The following is a 26,187-nucleotide window of genomic DNA, read 5'->3' as shown; positions in this document are numbered from 1 at the left end:
CATAGGTGGTACATTTCTTAAATTGATCGAAGCTATTTATGACAAACCCACAGTGAGTATTTTACTGAACAGAGTAAAACTGAAAGCTTTTCCTCTTAGAACTGGAACCAGACAAGGTTGTCCTCTGTCACCATTACTATTTAATATTGTGCTGGAAGTTTTAGCCAATACAATTAGACAAGAAAAGGAAATAAAGGGTATCCAAATGGGTGCAGATGAGATTAAACTCTCCCTTTTTGCTGATGGTATGATCTTATACCTGGAGAACCCCAAAGAGTCAACCACTAGACTCTTGGAAGTCATCAAAAAATACAGTAATGTTGCAGGATATAAAATCAATGTCCACAAGTCACTCACCTTTGTATATGCCAACAATAGCCAAGAGGAGAGGTTAATTAAGGATACAATTCCCTTCATCATAGTCTCAAAGAAAATGAAATACTTAGGAATATACCTTACAAAAGAGGTGAAGGACCTCTATAAAGAAAATTATAGAACCCTAAGAAAGGAAATAGCAGAGGACATCAATAAATCGAGGAATATACCATGTTCATGGCTTGGAAGAATCAACATTGTTAAATTTGTTAATTTACTGATTCAATGCCATCCCTATTAAAATACCAACATCTTACTTTCAAGATTTGGAAAAAATGATTGTGCGTTTTGTATGGAATCAGATCAAACCCTGTATAGCTAAGGCAGTCTTTAGTAAAAAAAACAGAGCCGGGGGTATTACTTTACCAGATTTTAGGCTATACTACAAGGCCATAGTGGTCAAGACAATATGGTACTGGCACAAAAAATAGAGATACAGATATTTCGAATTGAATAGAAAACCTGCAAATGAAACCAACAACTTACAGACACCTAATCTTTGATAAACCAAACAAGAGCATTCGCTGAGGGAAAGACTCCCTATTTAATGGTGCTGGGAGAATTGGATAGCTACATGTAAAAGACTGAAACTGGACCCGCACCTTTCTCCACTCACAAAAATTGATTCAAGATGGATAAAGGACTTAAATCTAAGGCATGAAATAATAAAAATTCTCAAAGAAAGAATTGGAAAAACACTGGAAGATATTGGCCTGGGGAAAGACTTTATGAGGAAGACTGCCAAGGCAATAGCAACAACAGCAATATTTAAAAAATGGTATCTTATGAAACTGAAAAGTTTCTGTACAGCAAAGGAGACAATAACCATAGCAAATAAACAACCTACTCAATGGGAAAGGATATTTGCATATTTTGAATCTGACAAAAGTCTAATAATTAGGATCTATGCATAACTTCAATTAATCGACAAGAAAAAACAAAACAAAACAACCCCATACATCAATGGGGAAGAGAGATGAACAGAATCTTCTCTAAAGCCAATAGGCAAATGGCTACTAACTATATGAAAAAATGCTCTTCATCTCTAATTATGAGAGAAATGCAAATTAAAACCACACTGAGATATCATCTAACCCCAGCGAGAATGGCCTATATCACAAAATCTCAAAATTGTAGATGCTGGCATGGATGTGGAGAGAAAGACGCTCTTGCACTGCTGGTGAGACTGCAAACTAATACAACCTTTTTGGAAGGAAGTATGGAGAAACCTTAAAGAACTCAACCTAGACCTCCCATTTGATCCTGCAATCCCACTATTGGACATCTATCCAGAAGAAAAAAAAATTTTACTATAAAGGCACTTGTACTAGGCTGTTTATTGCAGCACAATTTACAATCACTAAAATGTGGAAACAGCCTAAATGTCCTTCAACAGAGGAATGGATTGGTAAGCTGTGGTATATGTACACTATGGAGTATTATATAGACATCAAAAAAAAATACCGAAGATTTTACAGCATTTTTAATAACCTGGATGGAGGTGGAACACATTATTCTAAGTGAAGCATCACGGGAATGGAGAAGTAAGAGTCCTATGTATTCAACTTTGATATGAAGACAATTAATGCCAATTAATGACATGGTGGGGCATGGGGGAAGGGGAGATCAGACTGAGAAGGAGCGAGGGGGAGTGGGCAAAAAAAAAATATATATATATATAAATAATAATATTTAATTCTCATACAAACTGGATTTAATTTTGATTAAATTTTGATATCAATTTTTAATCCAACATGTCAATATGTTGTTTATCATATTGCATCCTTATTCATCAGTGAAATATGTCTGTAATTTCCCCTTTATAATAATATATTTTTCCTAATTTTACTATCAGGGGTATCCAGACTAAGTAGAATGATTTTGAAGTATTTCTATTTCTACTGTCTATAAGACTTGGCGTGATCTGTTTTTTTTTTTTTTAGAAATTATTTTTTACTTTTATTTACATATATTAGTTGTCTTTTTTTAGACTTTGGTAAAAACATAACAAGGAAAAAATTGTTTGCTATTTGTATTTTTTCTTGTGTATTCTGTAACAAACAAGTAGTAAATGATTATGTATTTAAAAAAAAGAAAGCAAAATAGTGACTAATTCTTATATAAATTGTATTTAAATTTGACCAAAGTACATTACTTAAACATTAATTTTTAATTCAACATGTTAATTTGTTTATTATATTGCATCCTCATTTATAAGTAAAATATGTTTGTAATTTCCCTTTTACAATAATATATTTTCTCCAATTTTAATATCAGGTCTATCCAGATTAAAGTAGAATGATTTTGAAGTATTTCTTTTTCTATTGTCTATAAGATTTAATATGATCTGTTTTTTTGAAATTATCTCTTATTTATAAATATTAGTTGTCTATTTTTTTGAGACTTTGGAAAAAACAAAATAAGAAAAAGTTAACTGATCAGAGTATTCTATAATAGACATACTTCTATCTGACAATGTGAATGTTACTTTCTTTGCATTATTACTATTATTGCTTAATAATTCATTGCAGCAATCGTCTCACTTCTTTTCTGAATGCACTTATCTTCTTTCATTCTTTATGAGGTTTTTGTTCTCAGTCCTTATGTTAAATATTATTATTGTCATTAAATTTAGCCTTTTAATTCTGTGAAGGCAAAAGTGGAAACCTAATATACACATGTATATGTAAGAAAAATAAATTAAAAATAAACCCAAAGTCTAAAATTTATAAGTATAAGCCCATACACATATAGTATAAATACATGATCAAATAAATACATAAATGTTGGAGAAGAGGCAGATATTCCTTACGAAGAATCCCAAATAGTACATATAGATCTTCAATAGGTCAAGCTTGAGTGTAGGTTGAACTTATTCCAAAGAATAGAGAATGGAAATGAAAAAAATAGTATTACTTTAAGTTGAGAAAATGTGGTAAACACCACTTTAACCAAAAAATAATTAGTGATAAATTTTGTTGTATTATATATCCTTTGATACAATGTGACAAAAATGGCACTTTACCTCTGTGGTATTATTCTCCAAAACTCATAACCCCAGTGGAATCACAAGAAAAACATCAGAGTAACACAAATTGAGGGATACTCCGCAAAACACCCAAATCAGTATGCCACCAAAATGTTAAAGTTATAAAAAAACAAGGAAAAACTTATAAACTGCCACAGATCAGAGAAGACAAAGGACACATCATGACTACATGTAATGTATTATCTTGGATTGGATCCAATTTTTAAAAAACATACACTAGTGAAAAAACTGGTGAAATCCGAATGCAGTCTAGAGTTTAGTTAATAGTAATATACCAATGTTGGTTTCTTAGTTTTGATAAATAGACCATAATAATGTTATATGATAACTTTAGGAAAAACTGGGTGAGAGGTATATTGGAGTTCTTTGTATCAGCTTTCCAACTTTTCTGTAAATATAAAATTAATCCAAAATGATGCAAGTTATTTTTAAATTAAAACATGGAATATATAGACATTTTCACACACATACACACACAAAATAGTTTAAACATACATCTGAATCTCTCCTTAACATACAACCAGGGAGGAAGAACAATCTTCTGAAATCAGAAATTAACCATTATGCAACTGTTTAGCCTTAAACAAGTTCTTTTTTTTTTTTTTTTTTTTTTTTTTTTTTTTTTAGCTCAGCTTGAGTTTTCCATCTGTATCATCATAAGTTGAACTAGGTTAGTGGTCCCCAACATTTTCGCTAGTTTCATGGATGACAATTTTTCCTTTGATTGAGGGGGGTAGTTTTGGGATTATTTAAATACACATTACATTTGTTGTACAATTTATTTCTATTATTATTACATTGTAGTAGATAATGAAATAATTATACAAGTCCCCACAATGCAGAATCAGTGGGAACCCTGAGCTTGTTTTCCTACAAATAGATAATCCAATTCTGTGTTTGCAGTTACTCCCCATCTCTTGCTTCACCACCTCAGCTCCACTCCACATCATCAGTCATTAGATTTTCATAAGGAGCATGCAGCCTAGGTCACTCATATATGTGGTTTACATAGGGTTAACACTCCTGTAAAAATCTAGTATTAAAGCTGATCTGACAGAAGGTGAAGCTCAGGTGGTGATGCAAGCAATGGAAAGCATCTGTAAATAGAGATGAAGCTCTTCTTGCTGCTCACCACTTACCTCTGTGTGCCTGGTTCCTAACAGGCCATGGACTGGTACTAGTCTGTTGCCAAGGGAATGGAGACCCTGCACTAGATGGTCTCCAAAGATACTTTCAGCTCTACCTAGCCTGGTATTCCTTTTGGTTGTGTGGGTGATAGGAGCAGAACCCAAAGGCTTCCATTGGATTTGCTTAACAAAACCAGTTGTTTTACCAATATAATATCAAAGTAGAATGTTCCATATAAGTTCCTATCATCAGAAATCCCAGAGAGATGAGTTCAGTAAGAAGCAGAAGAGAACTGTGCGTGGTATAGGTCTCCTTTCTGGAAAGTGTTCTGTATTCTCTAGAAAAATAAGGGCAATGTGAAAGCCAATCTAAAGGTGCCATTCAATAAAAAGGGAAAATGAACTTGAATTTCTATGGTTAAGATATACGTAACTTCTTGCCAAACCATGGCTATTCGACCACACTCACTAAGCAAGGAGACACTGCCAGTAAACCCATATACCTTAAAAATGCCACTCTTTCTGTTTACCAGATACAGGGAGGCAATATTCCAGAGTAGGTAATACCTACCTCCCAGAAGAGAGTTGAAGCAACCAGGGAAATCACATTATTATTGCACCCTACTCTTAAAGGTCTTCGGTAAGGCCAGATCCTTTAAGGAAATAACCCTTGACTTCCTAGAACCAGAATGTACTAGCTTCAGACCTTGACATTATTTCAATGGTTTTTACAAGAAACAGATGGCTGAGAAAGATGTGCACCCTCACTTTTGAAGATAGTGACTGTGTGTGATAAATATGTATACTCATACACAGTACACCAACCTCAAAACTAAAGGGCAAGATCACCATCTTCTAAAATATTTAAACCACCAAAAGTTTTCTAGCCCATTCCAGCTGCCTACAGCCTAAGGTAAGATTAAAATAATAGAGGTAGAAAATAAACATAAAATTCAATGGAGGGTTCTAAATCTTATCAGCCTACAAGAGAACAAAGGAGTGCCTAATTTAGAAAGGTACACAAGGCTGTCACTGCCACTTCCACACTTGGCTGTGCTTAAATCCATAGCTGTTTTTGTATTTCATTCTTTCCTCAATCCAATCAGAACTTTTAACAAGTACATCTATCAGTATGACAGAGAACCTGAGAAACTTTGGCATTCATCTGATGTTAACAGCTTTGAAGAAAAAGGCGCCTTTTGCAGAGGTTGTTACTTAGGGAAGATTCTCATTTTCATCTTTACATCTAGATAATTCTAATAAAGAGCAATGTGGACATCAGGACCCAGGTACTCTATTTTTCTTTAACTAGGTATTTTTTGTTCACTTTTTCCCAGTGCGTTTTTTTTGCCAGCACAGAAGCTCCAATTAGATGGCAAGAAAGAACAAGCCTTTTAGTTTGATGTGAATAGTTCTCTCACAAAGAAACAAAACTATGGTTACTCCCTCCATTAACATATCCCTATTCATGCTAACTTTAAAAGATTTAGTCCAATTGCCCATGTGCAACAATGCAACAGTAACAAGATAAATAGAATGATATAGAAAAGGAGAAATAAGAAAGGAAAGATACATAGGAAGGAAGGATAAAACAAAGAGGAAGTAGAGAGGAAAAAAGGAATGATGTAAAGAAAATAGGGAAAATAAAAGTTGAAGAAAAACCAAAGGAAGAAGTAGGAAGAGTAAAGAAAAGAATGTCAGTGAAAAAACAGGAGTAATGAAGAAATCCCTCACACTGCTATTGCTTTTTAATTGTATTGACTATTGCTACTGTAGTAATATTATTGACTTGTTCAGTGTGAAATAGATTGGATTTCAATTGCTATCTGTGTGCAAAATCTTATTAGAATAGGGAACTAATGACCCGAGTTTGTGGTGGCATCAGATCTGCCAACAAAAAATGCTTCTGAATTCCTATGTAATTAAAGACAAAGTAGTCCTTTTGCCCCTTCCTATTTGCCACATTGGTCAGCAGCACATGCACACACACGTATATGTCTTTAAATCTAGGGATTTGGCTGGCTCAAAACAGTAATGAGTTCTTAACATTATACACTAATAAAAGAGTTAATTCATCAAGACATACATATCAGTTATAAACATACATGTACCTAAAACAGAGCCCCAAAATATATCAACAAAAACTGATAGAATTAAAGGAGAAACAGGCATTTATATAATAATAGTTGGGTATTTCAATACCCCATTTTCAATAATGGATAGACAGATTAATGAGGAAATAGAGAACCTAAACAATACCAGAAGACCTAACAGACATAAAAAGAACACTAGATACAAAAACAGCAGAATACACATTTTTCTTAAGTACACATGGGACATTCTCTAGGATGGGCTATATGTTAGGTCACAAAACAAATCTCAATAAACTTGAAAAGATTGAAAACAAAGTATCTACTAATGTGGGAAACTTTCTAAGTGTTGGCCATCTCTTTGTAAATTTTTGAAATGAATATTTTGTACATAAAAGTACATTTAGTTACATTTTCCCATTTTCCCTTATGTATGGTGACTTTATGGGCAACCTTTGGGACACCTTGTAGATTATTTTACAGCTATTAAAAAGATGAGACATTCTAGAAAGACAAAATTATATGTACAAAAATCAGGCCAGTTGTTACTAGGAACTGGGAGGGAGAGAGTTTTGCTCTGAAGAGGTAGCTTGAAGGAATTTCTAGAGTGATAGGACTGTTCCAAATTCTGACTGTGGTAGTGGTTATACTAAGGCATGCATTTGTCAAAAACTCATAGTACTATACAACAAAAAGTTATTTTTACTATGATCTATAAATAAATACAACAGAATCTATTTAGTAAATTTATTGCTAGATTTAACTTACTTACTAATTTTGTCCTGTTCCCCCCCCCCACGAGGTAATGATGATACACTATTAACAAAATTCTGTAGTTTACATTAAGGCTTACTCTATGTGTTGCATATTCTATGTATTTTGATGAATACATGATGATATCTATCATTACAGCATCATTCAGGACCGTCTAATTGCCCTAAAACTCATCTGTGCTCTACCTAGTCATCCTTCCATCCCTTCCCCCAAAGCCCTGGCAATTGCTTCTCTTTCTACTGTTACCATAGTTCTGTCTTTTCCAGAATGTTGTATAGTTGAAATTATACAGTATATAACTTCCTGATTCATTTCTTCCACAGAACAATATTCACTTATGGTTTCTCTGTGTCTTCTTGTGGGTTGATAACTCATTTCTTTTTAGTGCTGAAATAATGTTCCATTGTATGGATATAAAACAATGTGTTTATCCAGTCACCTATTGAAAGACATCTTAATGGGGAATTATGAATAAGGTTGTTTCATGTGCAGGTTTTTATGTGAACATGTTTTCAACTCATTTGGATGAATACAAGTAGCATTATTACTGGATCATATGATAAGAGTATATTGTATGTTTAGTTTCATAAGAAACTGGCTAACTATCTTCCAAAATGGCTATATCATTTTATAGTCCCACCAGCAATGAATAAAAGATCCCATTGCTCCACATTCTCACCAACATGTGGTGCCATCAATATTTTGAGTTTTTGCCATTTAAATAAGTAGACAGTCTCTTTGGACTCAGACAGACTATTAAAAAGAAAAATCTGGCAGGGCATAGTGGCTCACACTTGTAATTCTAGCACTCTAGGAGGCCAAGGTGGGTGGATTTCCTGAGCTCAGTAGTTCAAGTTCAGCCTGAGCAAAAGTGAGACCCTGTCTCTACTAAAAATAGAAAAACTAGCCAAGTATTGTGGTGGAGGCATGTAGTTCCAGCTACTTGGGAGACTGAGGCAAGAGGATCACTTGAGCCCAAGAGTTTGAGATTACTATGAGCTATGATAATGCCACAGCACTCTACCCATGAGTACAGAGTGAGACTATCTCAAAACAAAACAAACAAAAACTCCCAAAATATCTTAGACTGGGTAATTTATAAATAATACAAATTTATTTCTTATGATTCTGAAGTGGTTCTGGAGACTGGAAAGTCCAAGATCAATGCACCAGCAGATCCACTGTCTGGTGAAGGCTCATTCTCTGCTCCACAGACAGAGCCTTGTTACACATCCTCACATGGCAGAAGGGCAAAGGGATGGAAAAGGATAAACTCACTCCCTCAATCACTTTTATTAGGGAACTAATTCCACCCAATAAAATGGAATCCTTATTTTACTTATCCTAATGTGCCCCAGAGCCATCCATATGACAAGGTTTCTTTCCTTTTTAACATGGCATTGTATTCCATTGTAGGTATATACTACATTTTGTTTATCCATTCATCCATAAATGAACATTTGAGTTGTTTGCACCTCTTTTTAAAATGTATTTTTATTATTAAAAAAATAAAGTTTTAGGCCAGGTGTGGTGGCTCATGCTTGTGATCCTAGCACTCTGGGAGGCCAAGGTGGAGGCCAGTAGATTGCTTGAGCTCCGGAGTTCAAAACCAGCCTGAGCAAGAGTGAGACCCCATCTCTAAAAATAGCAAGGTGGTGTGGCTGGCACCAGTAGTCTCAGCTCCTTGGGAGGCTGAGACAAGAGGATTACTTGAGCCTGAGAGTTTGAGGTTGCTGTGAGCTATGATGCCATGGCACTCTACCAGGGACAACAAAGTGAGACACTATTTCAAAAAAATTTATTACAGATATTTGGGGTTTATAATATGATATTATAGGATACATAAAGATAGTGAAATGCTTACTATAGTGAAGCAGATTAATATATCTACCATCTCATATAGTTACTTTTCAGGTGTGAGAAGAGCAGCTAAAATTTATGCATTTAACAAAAATTCCTAATGCAAATTAATCAATTAAACTCCTCATATTGTACATAAGATCTCTAGGCTTGTTCACACTACATATCTGCTAATTTGTATCCTTTGGCCTACTGTCTCCTCATTTCCTTCCCCACCACCTCTAGTAACCAGTAACCACTGTTTTCTTTTTCTTTTTTGGAGACAGGATCTTACTCTGTCACTCATTCTGGAGTGCAGTGGCCCCATCCTAGCTCACTGTAGCCTTGAACTACTGGGCTCAAGTGATCCTCCTGTCTCAGCCTCCTGAGTAGCTAAGACTACAGGCATGTATTATCATTATCACCTAATTTTTAAAAGTCTTTGTAGAGATTTGGCCTACCTATGTTGCCCAGTTTGTTCTCAAACTCCTAGCTGTAAGCAATCACCCTGCCTCAGCCATTGTTCCTGGCCCTAGCTTTTGTATACTTTACTTTTTTTTTTTCTTTTCTTAGGTTCCACATAGGATAATGTAATATTTTTCTTTCCATGTTCGGCTTATTTCATTTAGAATAATGCCTCCCATGTCCATCTACATTGTGGCAAATGGCAAGATCATCTTCTTTTTAAAGACCAAATAATATTCCATTGTGTGTGTGTATATATATTTTAATATTTCAAAGTATTAGGTGGAAGCAAATATTTTTACTTACAAAGATTACTTTTATAATACTTGAGTCATAGTTATAAGTGTGCTGGTCACCAAGATAGTATTCACTATGCCTATTAGGTAGGTTTTTGCCCAACCTATCCTCACCCCTCCCTCATTTGATTTCTGTTAAGTTTTACTTCCCTTAAGCACACATGTGCTCCTCAGTTCCAATTCAATAGTGAGTACATGTAGTATGTGTTCTTTCATTCCTTTTATTTCTGCGGTTTTTGGCCGGGGCTGGGTTTAAACCCACCACCTCCAGCATATGGGGCCAGTGCCCTACTCCTTTAAGCCACAGGTGCCGGCCTGTTCCTTCATTCTTTATATACCTCACTTAAGATAATGGTCTCCAGTTCCATCCAAACTGTTGCAAATGTCACTAAGTAATCCTTCTTTATGGCTGAGTAGTATTCCATGGTATACACATACCATACTTTGTTAATCTACTCATGAATTGATGGGCACTTGGGTTGAATCTACATCTTGCAATTGTGAATTGTGCTGCAATAAACTTATAAAATGACACATATTAATCATTTTTTATAGAACAAGAAAAAAAACCCGTATAGCCAGGGCTATTCTCAGTAATAAAAACAAAGCTGGATCCATCACCCTACCAGACTTCAGGCTCTATTATAAGTCCACACTATCAAAACATCATGATATTGGCACAAAAATAGAGACATAGACATACAGAATGGAATAGCAAACCAAGAGATGAAACTAGTTTCTACTTGCCATCTGATCTTTGGTAAAGTAAACAAAAGCATACAGTGGGGAAAAGAATCACTATTGAACAAATGGTGCTGGCAGAACTGGATAACTACATGCATCAGACTGGAATTGGACCCATACCTTTCACTACTTACAAAATTAACTCGTGAAGGATAAAAGATTTAAATCTAAGGCATGAAAAGATATGTATATAATCTTAAGATTTTTCTTCTCTAGCCTGTTGACATGATGTATTACATTAATCATGTTTCAAATGATAAACCACCCTTGTATAACTAGGATAAATCCCACTTGGTATGGTGGGATTTCTGTACATTTTCAGATTTGGGTTGATAATATTTAGTTTAGAATTTCTGTATGTATGTTCATGAGAGATATTGGTATGTCATTTTCCTTTGCTGTAATGTCTTTGTCTGGTTTTGGTTTAGAGTAATGCTGGTCTCATAAAATGAGTTAGGAAATATTCCCTCTCCCTCAATTTTTTGAAAGATACTGTAGATAAGAGGTATAATTTCTTCCTTAAATGCTTGGTACAATTCACCAGTAAACCTGTCTGGGTCTGGTACTTTCTGTCTTGAGAAGTTAATTTTTGACTCAATTTCATTAGAATATACTATTTAGGATCTATTATCATTTACATATAGAATTCCAAATCTATCTCATCTCTAAATGAAGACGACCCTTCCATTTATAATTGAAATGGAAAAAATATTTCTTTTTCTGTTGGAGGAGGGAGTTGTTTTCTGTCTGGTATGATTTGAATGCTTTTATCGCTTCCAAAATTTATGTGTTGAAAACTTCACACCCAATGCTAGAGTGTTGCAAAGTAGGACCTAATGGGAAGGGTTTAGGTCATTAGAACTCTGGACTCTGCTTTCAAGAATAGATCAATCTCACTATAAAAATGGTTTGTAGGAGTGGGTTTGCCCTTCTCCCATATTCTGCCTTGTGAGGACACAATAATAAGGCCCTTGTCAGATGCCAGTGCCTTGATCTTGGACTTCTCAGCTTGCATAACTGTGAGAAACAAACTTCTGTTTTTTATAAATTACCTAGTCTCAGGTGTTCTGTTATTGTCTCACAAACAGACTAAGGCACTGACTTAAAAAATGTCTTAACACTTCCTAGTCACATCCAGACAGTTATTTCTACTAGGAATAAAAATAAAAAATAAAATTCAGAATGTAATTAAAATTGTAGGACCATGTCTTGTACCCAGATGAAGGCAAAAACAACTGTCTACTTTAGGGAATATGAGCTAGAATCCATGAAGCATGTGGCCTTGCCAATCCTGCATTCACAGGAAATTTGAACATTAAATTCCTCAAAAAGTTAAAAAACTGTATTTGTATTATGTTTCCTTATTCATTTAAAAAACTCTCTGTGGAGTTGGTCATCCCCAGAACTACAAAGTTTAGTGTAAGAGCCTGATGTACCCAACTAAGAATTTGGGGCCAACACTGATCCACAAAACATTAATGCTAGATGATACTTTAGGGCCCTCACTAAACTATATGAAGAAACTGAGACATATTACATGCTGGAGCTTAGACACAGATTTCTGGATATCAAATCCACTATTTTTTCTAGTTTATTACAGACACACTGCTTTTGCTTCGGTCTGCATGTTGATATCAATCACACATCTTGTGTGATGTTTAGTATGTATAGATACCAATTATTTAGCTGAGTGATGAAGGTGTTTGCTTTATAGTATGCAAAGGCAGAGAAATAAGACAGCTAAGTAACAAACACTGGGGCCCAGGAAACTCAAAGACTGTTGTTGGTAGAACTGGCTTTTAAATAGGATTACAAAATAATTCCATGAGAGTAGGATTCATAAAAAGGAAGAAAGAAAATAATACATAAACATGGCTTTGGTGTTTTTGAAAAGAAGAAAAAATTTCAATGTGTTTTCTTCTTTAGATAGACTAAGATAATGATTCTAAGTTACAAATTGAATCATCTTTGTACTACTTGAAAGCTGAAATTCTTTGTAATTAGGAGTTTTTGAAAATTACAATTGCAGAAACTTTATCTCAAGGATAATAAGTCTTTTGTTTGTTTTCATTTTTAATAAATGCAGGACTAATAAAACAGGGAAAGATGTGGGGTAGGGATTTTCTAGTAAGTGTACCATAAATAACATACAACATGGTCACATAAATTACTGTTCTAGCTTGATCTTCTGTCATTCTAGCTCTAGATTTAAAATCTACCCAGTATGTCTACCATAGGCTTGGTAGAAGAAAATCAAAGTAAAAGTAACCTAAACTTTAGTTGTAGGGGATATGGTGCTGTTAAAAAAAAAAAAAAGAAAAGAAAGAAAAGAAAAACTAAACTTAACTGAGCATTAAGAAACCTGGGTCATAGACCAAACTCTGACATTGTTATGTCATTTTATGCAATCCATTTCTCTTCTGGGCCTCAGTTTTCTCTTGTGTAAAATGGTCCTAATGACTTTCAAGAATCATTGCAAATATCAAATGAAATACAAATGAAGGTTATCAACTGCTCTACAAATTGAAAGTGATATAATGTCTAAACAGAGGACAACCACATTTGCTTCTTCTAAAGCTCAATTACTAAACTGAAAGCAAAGGGCTGCAATATGAAGCCCAAGGATTACTCATAGCAGCTACTACTCACTGAGTACCTACGACCTCCAAGGCATTGAACTGTATATACATTATCTCACTTAATATTTATAATATTTAATAATAACAACTATGTAAGGGAAATTATTATTATACGTATTCTACTAGGGAAAAAAATGATGCACATGAGAGAAGTAGTAGAACAGCTAAGGTCCCATAGTAAGTATGTGTATTGGAAAGAGGAATTCAAAGCCAGGTTTGTTTAAACCCTAAAGCTGCTTTCTTCTCCCTTTTTAGTCCAGATCACAAGACATTCCCTGTCTACATATACAATAAAGTTTATATTCTCCTGGCTTAGCAATAAAGGCCCTCAAAGAAGGTTTATATTGTTTAGGTTTCTAATCTTATCTCCAGATATGACTTCCCATTTCATTTTCCCTTTCACATACCATCTGTAGGCCATGTGTCATAGGACTGGTTCCTTTCCACAAGAAGTACGTAAAAAAGCATCTTTTTGAAGTAAAGTTGAAATTTCTATTTCAAGGTCTCATTGTTGATTGATTATGTCTGGTATTAAAACTGTAATTTATACATTTAGCATAATCTTATAGACAAACCCAAAATCTTCTATTGGCTTAAAATATTCACTGATAGGTCTATTCTTCAGCTAGTAATAGTTGTCACACAGGCTAGACTGAGAAGACTAGAGGTCAGGACAAAGACTTTGTGGGTTCACCTGCTATCAACAAAAGTCATCCAATCCTTTTAAATATGTTGGTGTTACCTAGCTATCTCTCTAAGTTTGTAGGCTAGATTCTTTGGACTCATTCCCCCAAAGTTGGAGAAGAGACCAGTTGCATCATACATCTAGCTTACCACTTTCTTGGTTCCTGAAAGCATAATTACAGAATTATCTAGCTCCTCATAGGGTCCCAGGATGCTAAATTCCTGAGTAATTATAGCAAGAAAATCTCTGTGCTGTCTGATCTTACCTTCTAGGCATAGACAAAAATCTGCCAGGGGGTGGGTGGACATGAGAAATTCCTATTTGAACACACAAGGAGGAAGAATCTAGCTTCAAAGAGAATATTTACATGATTAAATTAATACTTCCCCTCCAACCAGATTACTAAAATCATAATTTGTTGAAAAATATGCTGCTATGATTTAGTGATGATTAGATAGAAGATAGAGTTGGACCAGGAGAGAATTAGCAAAGAGAGCTTCGTGCTATCAGTACTTCAAGCATTTGGACTCAGTAAATAGTAACTAACATATCTCAGAAGCTATTGTATTCACTACTAAGCACTAGCAATAACTTATCTGGTATACACAATTTATACATCATATCCAAATACAATCTAAACTTTATGCATACACATACATGCATCCTCCCAACAAATTAATACATAGCTTCTTGAAAGACTATTATAAAAAATTTATTTAAATAAATTTCTTTGTTATCCCCTTAAAGTAAACTAGATATTTACCAACCTATTTAGGATTTTTGATCTTCGTTATGTTTAATATTTTATATTCTTTTGACAAGTAATCAACTAAGGTACAATATCCTGTATAAAGATAGCAAATTAGGCTCACTTTCTCTTCATTCCAGGATGATGAAAGAAACTGATCAGTTAAATATTACATAGGACAATATGATACCAAAAAGAGTAGGGGCAAGTCAAAAAAGAGATGAGTAAAGGCTGCAAGAGACAGGAAGTCTTAGTCAAAGGAAATAGCAGAAAGAAAATCTGAGTAAAATAAAACCAAAAGAAAGAGATTAGAGAAAAATATCCTAAGTGGAGAAAAGTTTGAAATAAGAGTTTTAAGAAAATCTATAATTCCCCCAATTTTACAGAAGCCCAAGGAACTTAAATGATTGTCCAAGGACATACAAGGGCAGAACTAGAATCAGAGATCAAGTCTTTTGCCTCCAAGTTCATTCAGTGCAATGGCAGCTTTTTCTTTTAATGTGTTGGTAGCTAAATTGAGAAAAACCTGTTGTAGTGAACAAAGCACGTGTTTAAGACTGCTTTTTAATCCTAGAGAATATTGGCCTACCTATCTACTCTTTGTATGTTAGATTATTCTGCTGTCCAACAACAATTATGAAATCAAGCCTCAAATTCCCGGGGAAGATGTAAGGTTATAGTAGACAGGTGAGAAAACACTTAGAAATAAGTATTTCAAAAAACTTTGATGTTTTAAGGAGCTGAAATAATTAGATAGCATAGCCTTAATTAAACAAAAAGAAAGCAAAAAATTCAGAGCCTCTACATTACTCTGGATTAAGTTCAAAATTTAAATAAAACAAAATGCAAAACAAAGGACAGATGTATAAAATAACATGCTAAAACAAAAAATAGTGGCCCTCCTCAAGACAGGTTCCTCCTTAAGACAAGGTGCTTTTCCAAGAACTGCCCACAAGTGCCACCAAACAGAGACCAGAGTAATTCTATACAAAGACAAGTTTTCTTATAGCTGAGTAGTGTTCCATGTTTTTTTTTTTTTTTTTTTTTTTTTGTGCACTAACTCGTATGGAACTGGAAGCCATTATCCTAAGTGAAGTATCTCAGGGATGAAAAAACAAACATGGGTGGCGCCTGTGGCTCAAGGAGTAGGGTGCTGGCCTCATATAACAGATGGCGGGTTCAAACCCAGCCCTGTCCAATAACAGGAAAAAAAAAAAAGAAAAAACAAACGTCACATTTTCTCACTAATAAGTGGGAACTAATAATGGGTACACACACACAGACACATACACACACAAAGAGACATAAAGGACTTCAGAAATCAAGAACGGCGAGTATGGAAAGGGGGTGAGGAATAAAAACTTACCTATTGGCTACAACTAACACTGTTCTGGTGACAGGCACACTAAAAGCCCTTACTTAAACATTATGCAATGCATCTATGTAACAAAAACATTTGTTCCCCCTTAATATTTAGAAATTTTTAAAAAAGAGAAAAAAGAAAAAAAGATGAGTTTTGTGAACCTTGACAATGGGTAGGATGGAAACCAGTCTTCTATTCAAAACAATAATCATATTGTAAAACCATCTAAGTAAGAACATGTGCATACATGAATACACACACACACACACATATTTTTCTCTGATAAATAGTGAAGTAGTTCCTACATCAGAGCTAGAATTCAGGTTTCTTCATTCAGAGTTTAATCACCAGTTTGTGAATTCCATGAGAGCAGGAATTTTCATTTGCATATATCACTGATGTGTCCCCAGCATCACTAGTACTAAGTGGTTTTATTGAGCACATGTATTAATTTAGCATATATTAAGAGCTCAATAAACAAAGATTTTCCTGCATTTATTTTGGTTGTGAGAGTTAAATGAGATAACAGTTGTGAAAACATTTTGTTTACTTTAAATGACAATACACATGAAAAGGGATTATGATAATTATAATGATAGCATTTCAAAGCTTGACAGTGCTTTAACATCATAATATCAGTCATGGATATTTCTATGCAGGATCAGAATTTCTGAGGAGATTGTCAGAAAGAGGTATTCATTGTCATCCCTATAACACATCACAAGAAAATGGACAACAGGTGACCTGTTCTCACTCTAAGGAACTGTTACTGCAAGTATATTGACATGTTATTGTATTTAATCATGACAACCAGTTGCCAAGGTAGGAATTACCGTCCCATTTGCAAGTAGGAAAAAGCTTAGCTCAGAGAGTTTGACAGACCCAAGTAGAAAAGCTGAGAACAGGCCATTAACTAATCAGATCCTCTCTTTTCTATAGGTAAGCATATATTCTACTTTCTAGTTTATATCCTCCATGATTGTACACTAACAGTATCTCCAGAAATAACTCCATTAGGAATGTAAAGCACAGTCCTATTGTGGAATCTAAAGTATTTTAGAGGTCCAGTTCACAATAGCACTATAGATCCAGACTCAAATATTCTGAGCCTTATTCTAGTTCAACAGTTAGCCATGTGCCAGGTCTCATGATATTCACTGAGGGAAACAAAAGAGAAACATGGTCCCTGACCATGGGGAGCTTCCAGTTTACCTAGGAATGCTGTGTTTTATGCACATGAAGCAAACAATTTGACAATATAAAGAATATGTAATTGACACAAACCAATTAGCCAATAGTACACAATTGAATATATAACTAACACAAAACAATTATAGAATAATGTGAGACTGAATATATAATTGGCTTCCAGCTTTTTAACTAATGTTGATTCATAAATGACACCCCATACATTATTGCGTTGTCATGAAACCTCAGGGAACATTCTATTGGCTTTAATTTCTAAACAAAGCAGGCTGAACTCTGGGACTGGCGTGGTAATGTTCCAGTTTCTGCTGTCAATCAGCTGCCTCACTCTTCCATACAGATCCCCTAAAAGGCATAAAATCTTTGCCTTAATCAACTTAAATCTCTAGTCATGAAGAGTCAATTTAAGGAATATTTCAATGCACATTTTGGATACATATTCTTTATAACTCAGACAGATGTCTTTATTTTTAGGAAAGACATAGGTATATAATTAAAGTAGGGATTTATATTCAACATTTTTAGATGAGTTTCTCAGCTTTATCAGCATACTAAATGCTTTCAAGGTCAGTGGGGAATAGCTAACATTAAGGCCACTGCCTTATTTCTGTCAAAGGTGAAATCATCTTATGGTTTCAAATCTAAGTGACTAGATTATTATCATCATTGCTGATTTCTTGTCTTCTAAATCTAGTAGAGCTACCAAGTCTTATTTCTCTTGCATCTTTTTACAATGTTAGCAATACCCTGTGTTAGTCTCTCATTGTCTCACACTTGGGTAAAGGCAAGAGCCTTCTAGCTTCTCTCTTTTCCTCCAAACATTTTCCACACTGCTAGCAGAACACTCTGTTGAAAAATATACCTTTGTACATGTCCTCATTTCTCTATTCAAAAAACCAGTGGTTCTTACTGCCTACTGAAATTAAGGCTCTTCTTCTGGCCCTAGTGTACTTTAACATCCTGTACTGCTACTCCTTAATATGAATTCTTGCATTCTGTAGACTGCTAGTGGAGCAGGTTCATTGCAGTTGGAGGTGGTGGTGGCCAGGGCAGGGGGAACTGAAATCACATTTTGGATATGTTAAAATTGGCATCCAAATGTATTTAGAGTAGGTATATTACTGAACCTGAAAGGGGTTTGGCCTAGGACTAATTAGCTGCTCATGGCACAGAAAGCCAATTACTAAGATAATGAGGATTGCCAAGGAAGAAAGGAACTTTTAATATGAACAACATTAGCAAAAAGAATTTAAAAGACAACTTCAAATCTGTCTTCCATACCAACTAAAGGTACTGCAAGGTTTGTAAGAAGAATGTTGGGACAACATTGAAACCGGGAAATGCTTCTTTGTAGCCATGCATAGAGAGATTGGGAAGAACAGGCTCCAGGTACCTCTGGATTGTAGGCTCTTCCCAGAAACATCACTTCAGGAGCACAGAGAGGCAGTGGGAGACTTCAGGACCCCAAGAGGAGGACGGAAGCAGTGGAGAAGCGGCAAGTACTTGAAGGTGGACAGAAGGCCAGGGCAGATGTGGCAGTATTGCTGGCAGCAATTTGAGGACAGAGAAGGCTTGCCCTGCAGGGTTTTTTTTTTTCCTGTGGACCTGGGCAATTGGTTGAGTTGTCCTGGGAGAGCTTGGGCAAGTGAGTGAGTGATTTTGAATAGCACCCAGGGACTGGGACTGAACCACAGGGCAGAGAGGAGCTTTCATTGTTCAGCTACAGGCAGGGAGCAGCCATTATGGGAAAGCTGTCATTCAGGCTGAGCCCTCAAGGTCCTGGTGCACCTGATAAGCCGGCAACCACTTCCATGGAGATTTGAGCAACACATGCCTTACTGGGAAAGCCACTGCATAGCCAAGAGACATGGTTTGGAAAGGTCAAGGCATGTCTATTAAGTGGACTGAGGAAGAGATTCAGGCTCCCAACACTGCAGTGACTGAGGACAAAGAAGTCAGGAAGACAGAACCAGGTCTCCTGGGCAAGATAGAGGCTTCTAGTCTCCATCTTATACATCTGTATCAGCATTGTGATTAGCATCTCATACCCAGAAGATGTGTATGTATATATATGCACAGAAGATGTGTATGTGTATGTGTGTGTGTGTATATATATATATATACAAAAGATGTATGTGTATTTATATATATATGTATAAATACATTTTTTTCTTTTAAAAAATTTTCTTTCCACTTTTCCTCCCTAGATATTTCTTTTATTATTCTTTTTCCTTGTGTAATTATAATTTTTCACTGTTTCCTTCTTTAATAATAAGGGATCCATATTTTCTAGTTTTTCTGCCCCTGATATTCTTTTTTCCCCCAATTTTATCCCATAAAGTTTTTTGTTTGTTTTGGTTTAATTTATAGTATTTTTGCTGTTCATGTCTAATTGAGGGAGGTGGGATCTTGTGTCTTTTCAGGATAGCAAAGAGCTCCAGACCTCAAGGAACTCACCCAACCCAGTCTTCTAGAGGCTGGGATTTGTGAGTGTGGGTCAAAGTACCCTACTGTACACCACTATTACTTCTATTTCTCTCTTTCTGTTCCTCTCATATTTTTATTAATCTTACCTTTTACTCCCTCCGTTACCTTTCTCTTTTCTTTTGTATTTTATCTTTTATCCATTATGGCTCTTCACTCTTCGCTTCCTTTTAGTCTTTTACCAAAAGGACACCTAAACACCTTAAGTCACAGGCATGGTAACACAAAGAGAAAGCGGAAGTGACAGGAAAAAGTAAGTCAAGGAATCAGACAAAAAGAAAACACTCATGAGAAAGAAACAGCAAAAAAATCCTGGCAACATGAAAAACCAGAATGTTGCAACTCCCCAAAGAACCATGAGGTAGTTGCTGCAGAGGATTACACCTACAAAGAAATGTTAGAAATGATAGAAGGGGAATTTAAAATATAGATGGCAAAAACAATGAAGGAAATTACTGAGAAAGTGGAAAATAGCCAAAAGGAAACCTAAGAACAGAATCAAATAAGAGATGAATGATATGAACAATATAGAAAGGATATAGTGGAGCTTAGGGAACTAAAGCAGTCAATCAGGAAACTTAAAAAAATGCAGTGGAAAGTATCAATAACAGAATAAACCATGCAGAAGAAAGAATCTCAGAGGTAGAGGATAAACCTTTAGTGTAAAGGACACCAAGAGCCAGACGACCTCTGAGCAAGATGATTTACAGCTGGGGGTTGGACTCTCAGGCAATTCGTCTGCAGGAGCTCCTTATGGAGAAAGAGCCCGTACCTTCAGCGCGCAGTCATTGTTAATTACTCCCCTCACCTGTATTGTTCTGTCTTAATAAAAGGCTAGTGAGAAGTTTGCTCGGGGATACCCTGCAAAGAAGGGCTAGCCCGCCTCCCTCAAGCATGCACTACTAATCTGCATCATGCCTGGTTCCTTCCTGCATTGATCGAGACCAGGGCCATGGGGGCCTGATGGGTCGTGACACTCTTGAGCTAACACTGGCAGTTAGAGAGACAGAAATAAAGAGAGAGAAAGCATAATATTCACTAACAAAATTATGGGACTTCGTGAACCATTCAAACATATGAGTTATAGGTATTCCAGAAGGGGAAGAAAAATGCCCTAGAGGAATGGAAGCCCTACTAGATGACATCATAAATGAAAATTTCCTAAATTTCACCAAAGATTCTGACACATTCCTTTCAGAGGGATATTGAATCCCAGGTCATCACAAGTCAAATGGAGCTTCTCCAAGATACATTGTCATGAACCTGTTCAAACTGAAGATGAAAGAGAAAATTGTGCAAGCAGTTAGGAGTAAGCACGAATTTACATCCAGAGGCAAATCCATCAGGGTGATCGCAGACTTCTCAAATGAAACTTTACAAGCCAGAAGAGTATGGTCATCCACCTTTAACCTACTTAAAGAAATGAATTTTCAGACCAGAATTCTATATCTTGCTAAGCTAAGCTTTAAAACTGATGGATAAATCAAATCTTTTACTGATAGGCAAAACTTAGGAAGTTTGCCACAAGACTAGCTCTACAGGAAATACTTAGACCTATTCTCCACACTGATGACCAAAGTGGACCACCAGCAAACTAAACACACAGAAGCTAAAACTTAGCTTCCACAAGGATGCAAAAGACAAAACTAAGTAATGGACTTTCACAAAATAGGATGAATAAAAATCCACCACACTTATCAATTATCTCAATAAATGTTAATGACTTGATTTCCCCACTTAAGAGGAATAGGCTAGCTGATTCAATGAAAAAGCACAAGCCCTCCATTTTCTGCCTATAGGAAACACACCTAGCCTCGAAGGACAAAGTAAAATTCAGAGTGAAGTAATGGAAAACAATTTTTCAGGCAAATGATAATCAGAAGAGAAGGGGTTAGAATCTTATTTTCAGATAATAGTGGATTTAAAGCAACTAAAGTCAAAAAACAATGATGGACACTTCATACTGGTCAAAGGAACAATACAACAGGAAGACATTTCAATTATAAATATTTATGTACCCAACTTAAATGCTCCCAGAATTTTGAAACAGACCTTAATTAGTCTGAACAATACGATACTCTGTAACACATTAATAGCATGAGACTCTAACACCCCTCTTACAGAGCTTGACAGATGCTCTAAACAAAAAACTAAACAAAGGTTCAATGTACTTAAATGTGATCCTAGAACAACTGTGATTAATAGACAAATATAGAACTCATCATCCCAAAGCTAAAGAGTATATGTTCTTCTCATCAGCCCATGGAACATTCTCTGAAATAGATCATATCCTGGGACAAAAATAGAACCTCATGAAAATCAAAAGAATTCAAATTATATCTTGTATCTTCTCAGACTACAAGGTAATAAAGGTGGAACTCAACTCCAGCAAAAATTGTCATCCTCACACAAAGGCAGGGAAATTAAACAACCTTGTGCTAAATGACAGGTGGGTCAAGGAAGAGATTAAAAAGGGAAATCATTAACTTCCTTGAGCATAACACCAATGAAGACACAAGCTCCCAAAGCCAGTGGGATACTGCAAAAGCAGTCCTAAGAGGGAAAACTATCGCATTAGATGCCTATATCCAAAAAACAGAAAGAGAGCACATCAACAATCTAATGAATCATCTTAAATAAATAGAAAAGGAAAAGCAATCCAATCTCAACCCTAGTAGAAGAAAAGAAACAACAAAATGAAATCAGAAATAAATGAAATTGAAAATGAAAAGAATCATTCAGAAAATTAACGAAACAAAAACTTGGTTCTTCGAAACAATGAATAAAATCAATAAGCCATTGGCCAGATTAACCAGAAATAGAAAAGCAAAATCTAAAACTAATATCACAGAGATATAAGAGATTATTCCTGACTACTACCAAAAACTCTAGATATTTGACAATGTGGGGAAAATGGACCTATACCTGAACTCATGCCATCTTCCAAGACTTAACCAGGAAGAAATGGATCTCTTGAAAACTATCAAACACTGAAATTGCAGAAACAATAAACAAAAGAAAAAGCCTGGTACCAGATGGCTTCACACCAGAATTCTATAGTACCTTCAAAGATAAGCTTGTACCCATATTGTAGAACCATTCTAAAACATTGAGAAAGAAGGAACCTTCTGCAACACATTCTATAAATTGAACATCACCTTGATTCTACAACCAGGCAAGGATTCAACTAAAAAGGAGAACTACAGACCAATTTCACTAATGAATATTGATGCAAAAATACTCAACAAAATCTTAGCTAATAGATTCCAGGCACACATTAAAAAAATTATACATCATGATGAAGTGAGCTTCATCCGAAGGACGCAAGGCTGGTTTAACATATGCAAATCCATATGTGTAATACATCATATCAATAGAAGCAAAAACAAGGACCATATCATCCTCTCAATAAATGCAGACAAAGCATTTGACAAAATTCAGCATTCTTTTCTAACAAGAACACTTAAGAAAAGAGGTATAAGGTAGCTCATTTCTTCAGCTGATTTAAGCCATCTATGACAAACCCACAGCTAACATCATACTGAATGGAGTAAAACTGAAAGCTTTTCCACTTATAACTATACCAGACAAAAATGTCCACTATTGCCACTATTATCCATATTGTGCTGGAAGTTCTAGCCAATGCAATCAGTCAAGAGAAGGATATAAAGGGCATCCAAATTGAGACAGAGGAGGTGAAACTCTAGCTCTTTGCTGATAATATGATAATATACTTACAAAACCCCAGAGAATCAACCACAAAACTCCTAGAAATGATCAGGAAATACAGTAATGTCTCAGGATGTAAATAGATGTCAACAAATCAGTAGCCTTTGTATATGCCAATAACAGCCAAGTTGAGAAGCAAATAAAGGACACAATTCCCTTCACAGAAGCTTCAAAAAATTAAAATACTTAGGAATACACCTAACAAAAGAGTGAAAGATCTTTACAAAGAGAACTATGAAACCCTAAGAAAAGAAACTGCAGCAGATCCCATGAGGATACATGTGAATCTTTCTAAGTGTAGAATATAAATATCTTAACACAATAACTAAGAAAAAGACATGAAGGCTATGTTAACCAGTTGGATGAAAGTATTTCAAATTGTATACAGAAACAGTACACTGTACCCCATGACAGTATTAATGTACACTGCTATGATTTAATTTAAAAAGAAAAGAAACTGCAGTAGACATTAGTAAAAGAACATAGCATGCTCTTAGCTAGGAAGAATCAACATTGTCAAAATGTCGATTCTGCCCAAAGCAAACTACTAATTCAATGCATTTCCCATTAAAATGCCAACATCATGTTATGAAGAACTGAAAAAAATAGTATATCATTTTGTATTGAACCAGGACAAAAAATCTATTAGCCAAGACTATTCTTAATAATAAAAACAAAGCCAGAGGCATCACCATACCAGACTTCAGGCTCTACTACAAGTTCACAGTATCAAAACATTATGGTATTGGCACAAAAATAGAGACATAGATATATGGAACAGAACAGAATACCAAGAGATGAAACCAGTTTCTATTAGCCATCTGATCTTTGATAAACCAAACAAAACTATACAGTGGGGAAAAGAATCCTTATTCAACACATGGTGTTGGCAGAACTGGATAACTACATGCCATAGACTGAAACTAGACCTACACCTTAACTACTTACAAAAATTGACTCAAGATGGATAAAAGACTTAAATATAAGACACAAAATGATAAAAATATTAGAATAAAGTGTTGGGAAAAGTATTGATGATGTTGGACTGGGGAGAGATTTTATGACATAAACTTCAGTGGCCATCCCAACAACAATAAAAATTAACAAACGAGATTTACTTAAGCTGAAAAGCTTCCGCACAGCTAAGGATACAACAGTAAAGCAAAGGACAACTGTCAGAATGGGGAAAGTTATTTTCAGGTTATGAATCTGTCAAAGGGTTGATAACTAGAATCTACAGTGGGCTAAAAGTAATCAACAAAGAAGAGTAAACAATCCCATCTACCACTGATAGTCAAGAGATATGAACAGAACCTTCTCTGATGAAGACAGACAAGTGGCTAACAAACATTTAAAAAAATGCTCATTGTCCCTGATCATCAGAGAAATGCAAATCAAAACCACCCTTAGATATCACCTATACCCAGTGAGAACAGCCCACATCACAATGTAGATGCTGGCTTGGATGTGGAGAGAAGGGAACACTTTTATACTGCTGGTGGGACTGCAAACTAATACAACCTTTTTAGAAGGTAATATGGAGAATCCTTAAAGAACTCAAATTAGACCACCCATTTGATTCTGCAATCCCATTACTAGGCATCTACCCAGAAGAAAAATGATCCTTATTTTATCTTAAGGATCTTTACACTAGACTGTTTATTGCAGCTCAATTTACAATACCCAAAATATGGAAACAGCCTTAATGCTCCTCAACCAGGAATGTATTAACAAGCTATGGGACATGTATATCATGGAATAGTATTTAGAGACTAAAAAAGATAGGGATTTTACATCTTTTGTATTGACTTGGACTCAGTTAAAACACATTCTTCTTAGTAAAATATTACCAGAATGGAGAAGCAAGAATTCAATGTACTCAATTTTAACATGAAAGCAGTAGATGATCTAATACAAGCTAGGGGAAGGAGGGAGTGGAAGAGTGGAGTAGGGAGGAGGTTGGGGAGTCACAGTGTATGACACACTGATTGGGGGTGGGACACAATTATAAGAGGGACTTTACCTAACAATGAAATCAGTTTAACCTAATTCTTTGTACCCTCAATGAATTGCAAATAGTAATATGTCACACACACACACACACACACACACACACACACATACACACACACGAATTCTTTTTTTTTTTTTAGCTGTAATGCTTTTATTTATTTATTTATTTTTTATTGAATGGTAACTATGTACATTAATGCATTTCTAGAGTACAGTGTGGGGTTTTCACACACAATCTGAAACACTTCCATCAAACTGGTTAACATAGTCTTCATGTCATTTTCTTAGTTATTGTTTTAAAACATTCACATTCTACTCTTAGAAAGATTCACTTGTACCCTTGTAAGATAAACCTCAGAAGTGATCCCTGCAATATCTCTCCCTCCACCCATTCCCACCTCCCCTCTCACTCCCCCCTCCCCGTATTCTTAGGCTGTTATTAGGTTATAGCTTTCATATAATAGGTATAAATTAGTTTCATAATAGGGGTGTGTACATTGGATACTTTTTCTTCCATTCTTGTGATACTTTGCTAAGAAGAACATTTTCCAGCTCCATCCA

The 26,187-nt window shown here is 35.4% G+C and overlaps 1 protein-coding gene across 1 annotated transcript in view; it reads right to left on the bottom strand.

The window, feature by feature from the left end:
• Positions 1–26,187, bottom strand: part of NEXMIF (neurite extension and migration factor) — a 215,545-nt gene that overhangs the window by 51,555 nt on the left and 137,803 nt on the right. The window lies entirely within an intron of this gene.

This window comes from Otolemur garnettii, unplaced genomic scaffold (genome assembly GCF_000181295.1).
Source record: "Otolemur garnettii isolate 467f Iridium unplaced genomic scaffold, OtoGar3 scaffold00239, whole genome shotgun sequence".
NCBI classification, from domain to species: Eukaryota; Metazoa; Chordata; class Mammalia; order Primates; family Galagidae; genus Otolemur; species Otolemur garnettii.
The sequence above is the reverse complement of the archived record's forward strand: the minus strand, read 5'-3'. Positions and strand labels throughout refer to the sequence as shown.